Source organism: Frankliniella occidentalis, unplaced genomic scaffold, assembly GCF_000697945.3.
Source record: "Frankliniella occidentalis isolate FOCC.00 unplaced genomic scaffold, Focc_3.1 Scaffold10, whole genome shotgun sequence".
NCBI classification, from domain to species: Eukaryota; Metazoa; Arthropoda; class Insecta; order Thysanoptera; family Thripidae; genus Frankliniella; species Frankliniella occidentalis.
Window position 1 is genome coordinate 710,950 of NW_026267140.1, and position 7,924 is coordinate 718,873.

The window sequence follows — 7,924 nt, forward strand, 5'->3', positions numbered from 1 at the left end:
ACCCCGCCACGCCCCAAACCAGATGAAATGATACCCATCAGCGATGCTCCCGGCCTATAGGCTCCAGTACGGCGAGCGGTGCGCCCGTTACTCTTGCCTCCGCACTATGGTCCGTCCTCCTGGCGAGTCCTGGCGCTCGCCGGCCCGTGATGAGCGCCATTGCAGTTAGTGTATCGTGCGCCTGCACATTGGGAGCCGAGGGGGTGCACATAGGCTGGAACTGCCTGGCCCGTACGAATAAGTGTTTTGATACTGCGCCCCGCCGCGCCCCGCCGCGCCCCCTCCGCGCGCCGCCGTCCCGTGCCATCCCATTCCCCGTGCGCCTGCCTGGCCGGCCGGCCCGGCTGGCCCGGCGGACGGCTAGCTTTTACTGCGTCCACAATGAAATTGTTCGATGGCCGCTGCTCGGTAACGACCTCGGTAAGGGCTTAACGGTAAACGCCACGCTCTGGACGGCGACGCGCGCGACGAGGCTGGCCGCCGCGGCCTATTTCCCAAGTTCTCCTCTCCCGACCCATCCTATCCGCACCCATTTTCCACTTTCTCTCGCCCTCTCTCTCTCTCTCTCCCTCTCTCTTGTCGCCCTTTCCACCCCGTCAGAAGAATGCTAATTCCCTTGGCTCCCGCTGCCCGCCGCGCCCCTTTCCGTATATGCTACATTTATAGAGGCAATCCGCACCCTGACCGCAGAGCGACCGCCGCCCCGCCCTCCGCCGCCGCCGCAACGGCAGCAGAGATGAGTCACTGGGCTGCGGTGGGGGCGTGTGCGGGGGCCGCGGAGGGCCGGAGGGGGCCCGAGGGGACCGGCTGGCTTTTGACCCTTCCCAAGCCTGCCCTACTTCACCCGGAGGCGCCCCCTCCTCCTCCCCCGTCCTCATTCTGGTTTATTGTTTTGATTAAGTTTTTTGCAAATTTTTTAAACTTGCTGTTTAATCCGCTCCCCAAGCAGTTTTTTTGCCCCAGTGTGTCGCTGGAATGGAGGACGGTATATGATTTGGGTCCGGGAGCCCGGCCGCCGCCGGGCCGCCTCGGCGCAGAAAGACATTCTGCTGGGCCGGCGGGCCGGGCAGGCAGGGCAGTTATCTGTCACGTGAGAACCCGCGTCCCATGAGGTCCGCGGAGCCGGCGCAGCCTCTCCCGAGGCCTCTCCATGACCGGTTGGGCCGCCGATGGGATGGGCCCGCCGCCGGCCGAGCGGCACCTGTTGGACAGGGGCGTTCGACTCCTGCACGGCGGCGGCGACGGCGAAGGCGCCCGGGGAGGGGAGGGGGTTGTCACCCAACTTGACGACATCATCCGTAATCGGTCAGCGCCAGCCGGCCGTAAAGAGGAGCTGGCCGTTCTGCTCACCGACTTGGGACTTGATCGCGGGTTCGACTCGCACAGGCAGCGGCGTCGTCCCCCCCCCTGTCTCCCCTTCCCACCGTGGCCTGCTGCTGCTGGCCGATGGCCGGCGCCGTCTGGCCGGCCGGCTGGTCGGCTGCTGGCAGTGCATTTATAACAAATTATGAAGCGGAGATGGAGGGGCGTATCGCGGCGGGGTGGGGCCGGGCGAGAGGTCCTGGCCCCTGTGGTCCGGCAGCAGCAGCAGCAGCAGCAGCCCACCACGCCCCGCAGCGTCCAGGCGCATCCGGCTGCTGTGTGCTGTGCTCGAGCTGTGCCTCACGCCCCGACTTGCTGGTTCTGGTACAAATTAATGTTCGAAAATTCAAATGATCTCATCAGGTAGTTTCAATTATATTGGCCCACTGCCTATTGTATGCTGGTGGTACGTACGTGTTGTTACTCGCACCGAAAGCCGCTCTGCGTTCTCGTGCAAACCGTCCTTTAAATTGACCACTCTCTGGGAAACATTAAAGTGTCGACTAGAACCCCCAAGCATGGACATGACTTCTCTTCCAGTCTTTCGAGTGCGAGACGTCGATGCATCGATGCAGGCGGGCGGCAGGTGCTGACGCTCGCCGTGGCGGACCTGCTCCGCTCGCCGGACGCTTCTTGCCGTGCGCCTTTTTCTGATCAACAACTCTCGGTGCGAGGCCGCGTGGCCGGGCCGTCCCCCTGGACCCGCCGCGCCCCTCCCCCGCGCCTCGCCGCCCCGTCCTCTTCATTCAGTCCTCGATGCAGCAGACCAAGGCAGCATCGGTCGAAAAAACAAACGACGTTATTTTGATGCGGGAGCAGCGCGACCGGCCAAGCCTCCAGATGAAAATATGTCGGATAAAAAGTTGAGGTGGAGGGCTTCGGCCGGCCGAGGACTGCCCTTGTGGTGCAGCGCGGCGGACGGGACGACACCGCTGTGATTGAGGTGGCCGAGGCCTCGGCGCAGACCGGGCCGGGGCGCGCTTTCCCATTTTCTCCCGGCTTTACGGTTATAGCCGGCTCCTGGTGCAAATTGTGTAAAAGGTGCATTAATTGGGTCTCGGCTCGCTGGTGCCCGTCTAACGGACGTCGTGCCGTCCTTCTCAACCCCGGTCAGTGGAAAAGAGATGAGATGACAGATAGCGAGCTCCTGACCTCAACGGGGCTGTGGCGGGCGGGGCGGGGCAAGGGCTGGGCGCCGCCGGTGCGGCCGCGGGATGGTCCAGGGAGGCTGCGGGAAGGAGCTCGGCGGCGCTGCTGTGCCGCTGGGCTGCGCATCCTCGCTGCTCGCTGTGCAACCTCCTCTTCTTTCTTCTCTCCCTTTTTTCGCTTCGGCTAAACAGCCGGTGATTGTTGCGCCGTAGTTAAATGCCCGTTCGTTTATGGACCATAGCCGTTCGTGTCCTGCAGCCCACATTCTTAGACAAGAACAAGCGGCGGGCGGGGCATGGCCGCGGGAACAGTTAGGCCAATAGTGCACAGTCAGCTGCCGAGCTGAGGCGAGTCCTGGCAGGCAAAAGCGACCTGCATGCTTTTGACGATCGGCAGTCACTTTGTAATTTCCCTGCTCAGAGATAGGTTCACTGCTTTTGCTCTGTACGTTACACCTCCCGTGTAAAGCGACCTGCCTGGATGTGTTTCTGCTCGTTTCAGAGACGCGGCGCGGCTCGCCTGCGGCGGCTCCGCGGGGCCGCGCCGGAAAGTCGCTCTAATTCACGCCGCGCCGTAACTCACCACCGGGACTCATTTTTCGGAGCGCGTCTTTCACGCGACACGTTTTACAGGTGCGACGCGGCGGCGTCACGCGGCGCGCTCGAATTACTTTTGTGTCGGGGGGACGCGGCGGGACGCAGGCCCCACTCACGTTTGGGGCCTCCGCGGCCGCTCTCGACTCTTTCACGCGCGGCGGCAACAACAACGGCACCGTATCGCATAATCGTATCGATCACTAAGTAGTTCGATTGACTCGCTGCGGCGCGGAGCAGCGCTTGCCAGGCGCGCGTGGCGCGGCGTGGCGTGGCGGGGGCAGGTCGTGAGACAGGCCCCGTGTAGCAGTGCCATGTCGCAGTAACAATGCTACACTGTGGTGGACCGCCCCGCGCCCTGCGGTACCGCTCAATCACACAGCGCCTTGCGTGCCCTGGACCGCCGGCCAGAAAGGTGATGCCGCGGAGCCCCGAACGTTGCAGAGAGATGCGTGTGAGTGTGTTTCGCAGCCCGGTGTGTTATGAAGCCCGATGGAGCCTGCCCAGAGTGAGATAGCTCGCCCGCTCCGCCCCCGCGCCGCGTCCCGCGCCCCCTTGCGATGCAACAGTCGTGCGGGGTACGACCCGCGATCCCGCGCGACTGACGTTCGAGTCTCTCGCCGAGCATCACCGCGCCGCGTCTCTCTCGCACTCGCGGGCGGGGTGCGCGCGGATGCATCTGATGCAGCAGCGGGCTCGCGGGAGGGAATGTGCGCGGCTGCTGCGCGCTCACCGAGAAAATAAGCCATTTCATACTCGGCTGGACGGCGGCCTGCTGGGTGCAGCGGCCTGCAGCGGCCTGCAGCGGCGGCCACCGGCACAGCGAAAGTGGAGGTCGAGTCGTGGCGGGGCGCGGCGTGGGCGTCGCCGTGTCCACATCGCGACCTGACCCGGGCCGCCCTGCCCCGCCCCGCCACGACATGGGAGTGCAGTGTAAAAGCAGAGCAGCACACTTGGCCAAAGATCTCGGCTCCGTTTTAATGTCATTGTTACCACCTCGTCAGAGACGCTGCGCCCCCCTCTGGTCCCGACCGCCCGGAGTAAAGATCGGGTAAGATGAGTCGCGAGTCGGTAGGTGGTGGCGGGTTGCTGCTTGCGCCGCGCAACGCGAAGTGCTGGCCGTGTGACCGTCGGTGGGGCGCCTCGCTGTGTAAGCGGCACCCCGCCACGCCACGCCCCGCCACGCCCCCCGCACCAGATATGATTGCAGTCGTGACGGGGAGCGCGGCGCTGAGGTCGACCTCCTGGGCCTTTCTAACGCAACACGCGTGCGGCTGCGGGGGCGGTGGGGGGCTGCTGCTGCCTCACCCCGCGAGTGGCGGTCAGCTCGTAGGAGTCGCCGCACCCGCGGGAGCCCAGTGCTCGCCCGGCTCCCTCCCTCCCTCCCTCCCGGAGCCGGAGCCGCTTGAGGAGGCGTGATAATGACCCTGCGAGGCCCAAATATCGAGTGGGTCCCACAAAGCCCCCTTGGCCGGGCCCGGCCGGCAGCGCCTCCGCGTGCCCGTCCAGCCAGAGCGGCCCTCCCCGACCCCGACCCTCGCCGCCCCGCCAGGCCACGGTTATTGCTTATCGGCCGGGCATCGGGCCGATGGCACTGTGAGAAACACACTACTGCTGGCGGGCCGAGGGAGGGGAAGAGTTTGACGATGTAGAAATACGACGTTTTAACTGAGTGGTCAAGCAGGTGATGCGAAGGTGCCATTTTCTTTCTTTCATTCTTTTTATTTTTTGGTGCGCGCCTGCTGTGTGCCTGTGTGTGCGCGTGTGTGTGTTGGTGCGTCGGATGCCTAGGTTCGCCCGATGATGTGGATATTTTCATTCATCTCTCCCACCTGCCGTGCCGTCTTCCTCCCACACAGCGACAGGGGCCTGCGTGCGCGTTAATTAGGTCCTCCGTCCTGGTGCGTGCGTGCGTGCGTGCGTGCGTGCCGGTGCGTGTCGCGGGGCCGCGTGACTGTACAGCATGTAAATGAAAGGTGCGTGCGGCTGCCGGTGCTGCGGCCCGTCCGGTCCTCGAGGCGGCCCTTGAAGGAAAAGGAAGGGCTCCAACGCGGCCGCGGCCGCTTCCACATCCACACACACACGGGAGCATATCAGTGAGATGGGCGCGCTGTTAACTCAAGTGTGCGACTGCTACACATTAGCTGTGATGTAGAGCAGCCCCACGTCGGTAGCGGGTGCGCACAGGGCCAAATAGGTGGAGGAGTCGGAAGCGTGGACCCCTGCACAGCCATATCCGCCTAGCCTGCGCGCAAGCTGCTCCCCCCAGTTTTTCCGTCGTGCAAATAAGAAGTAGTCGCCTTTGTACGGGCCCCTGCCACTCGCAAGCACGACTCCGAGCGACTCGGTATACGCGCTAGCCCCCCTTCCCCCCCGTCCTCGGCTAGCGACGGTCGCAACGGGATGTGAACTCGCGATTGATTTGTTCTGCTGTCCCCCTCGCCCTTCCTCGCCCCCTTCCCCTGCCCCCCAGGGGCCGATACAGCACGCTGTGCAGCGCACTGCATCGCGCAGCCTCGCCTGTGTGTGAGCCTCGTAAACCGCGAGGCTGTGGCATTTATTGCATTCTGTGTGGAGCAGGCGAGTGAGCGCGGCGATTGATGCATGAGAGTGCTGACTCCCTCGCACTCCCTCTCTCGCCGGGGCTCCTCTGGCTCGGCCATCACCCCCTCCCCGGGCCTCTCTCACGCTTCCACACCGTCCACATCCTCGTCTCTGCTCTGGCCTAACTCTCTTCACACTCTCCAACTCGAACCTCTCGGGGATGGGGTTAGAATCAGTAGTATAGTTTCCGAGAGAAACGTTCAGTATAAGCTCGCCGGACTCGTGCTTGTCGCCGTGCGAGTGTGTGTATGTGTGTGTGTATGTCCGTGTCCCGGCGCCCCGCCCCGTGACCTGTATCTCTGCCGCACAATCCTTCACCGCCGCGCCGCGCGCTGCTGCGACCCGCTGCTGGTGCCTCGCTGCTGGTTCCGAGAAGGGACAACACGGCTCTATTCCCTGCTTCGCCCTGACGAGGTCCCTGACGGCTTTCCTGACGGGGTCCCTCCTGACGGGGTCCCTCCTGACGGGGTCCCTCCTGACGGGGTCCAGTCGCGTCCGACCGGCGCGCGCCCCCACGCCCGCCGGCACCGACGCATCGCTCATAGCCCCGCGGCGGCGCGGCGGGGGCAGCGCCCGGGCCCCGGCCCGACGGACCACTCTGTCCATCACCTTGTTTGAATGACTGTGTACCTGTTTGCTCGTTTGTTTGCTGGCGGGGCCCTCTGCCCCTCCAGCCCCCCCCCCCGGTCGGGCCTCCTCTCCACGGCCCCTGCCTTGGCCGCGCGCAGCGGAGGATCTTGGATCTTTTGTCGATTCCATGTCGATCGTGGCCGCCGCGTGTCATGTCAGGAGCCCAGAGCCCGGGCCGGCCCGGCTCGGGTCCCTTGTTGGCCTGTCGGGAGTTTCCGGTCCGACCTTCGATAAGTCATCATCCTCCTCCTCCTCTCACTACTACGTACTACTTGGTCATACTCCTCGCCCTCCTTCGCCTCCCGCTCCACGCGCTGCTGCCGCGGCTGCGGTGCTCCTGAGCCGCCGCCGTCCCACAGGGGAAATGGGTAGCCGGCGCGACGGCGCCGTGTAGTCCGGGGACTTCTACTAGAAAAGCCGTGAAAATGATGTTGGGTCATACCTGCCCTTCCCTTGTTCGTCTGTCGAACCCGCCTCTGCGACAACATCATTGTGCGGCCCTCCTAATGTCTACACAGGTCTCCCTACTCCCGCTCGCCCGAGGCGCATCAGTGCAGCCGGTCAACATCAATCATACGCACAACAGTCGTATGTCAATGTTTCATTACGGACCTAAGTAGCCGCGGCATGTGCCCTGTGTGTGTGTGCGTGTGTGTGTGTGTTGGGCCGGACCGGCCCAGGTTCAGGAGGGCAGCCGAGATGTATTGTTTTAGCGAGCGCGTGGCGGGGCGGGCCTGCTCCCGGCTGAAATAAGATGCCTCCATATTTGGACGTCAGCACACTCCACATAGGGCATGACGCCGTGTGTCTCTCTCGCTCACGCTGCCTCTCTGTCGCACTCACACGGGTCCACTCGGCTCTCCCGGGTAAATGAGATGCGCCTCATATGAGCAGGCAGGAGGCTGCGCCTCAAAAAGATATTCCGGATTCCACACATGCCCCGATCCGTATGTGCTCACTTCCAGACCGGACAGATTGCTTTCAATTTGCCCCCACCCGCTACCCCTCCCTGCATCCTCTTTTGCTCTTTTTCTTGTGCTCTCTTGACGCTTGGAGTTTCTCCCCGCCGAGGTCAGTCCGGCGGCGGCAAGCATGGCCTGCAAAGCCTGCAGCGCAGAATCGAGGCAAATAATGATGACAACGGCGGACTGGACAGCTCCCGTTAGAGAGGGGCCGCGTATGAATATCCTGCGCTCACACGTCCCGTCCGGAGTGGAGGAGCGAGCGGGGCCAGCGTCAGCGTTATGTCAGTAGACCCATCTGCCCTCCCCTTTCCCCTCTCACCTTGCTGGCCGAAATGTCGAAGACTCCATTCTCGTTCCCGCGATATAACCATTACGGATGAATATCGGCCTTCCCCTGTCCCTTTTACCTTTCCCCGCCCCCACCCCCTTTTCCCTCCTTATCACTCTCCTGCGCGCTCCCCCTTTTGTCTGCGTCTCTCCATCGCGCTCTCCCTCCCCCGCCCTCCCGCGCAGCGCGCAGGCGCAGCAGCGGCTTGTCCGGGGCCGCGGGGTCAAGCTCGTGGAGCGGAGACATATTGCCCGTGTCGCGGCGCGCAACGGCTTCCGCGCAATGTCGCCTAC

General features: G+C 63.8%; 1 protein-coding gene across 1 annotated transcript in view; it reads left to right on the forward strand.

Annotated features, from left to right (window-relative positions):
- Positions 1–7,924, forward strand: part of LOC113203989 (protein jagged-2) — a 104,777-nt gene that overhangs the window by 675 nt on the left and 96,178 nt on the right. The gene's annotated exons all lie outside the window — the stretch shown is intronic.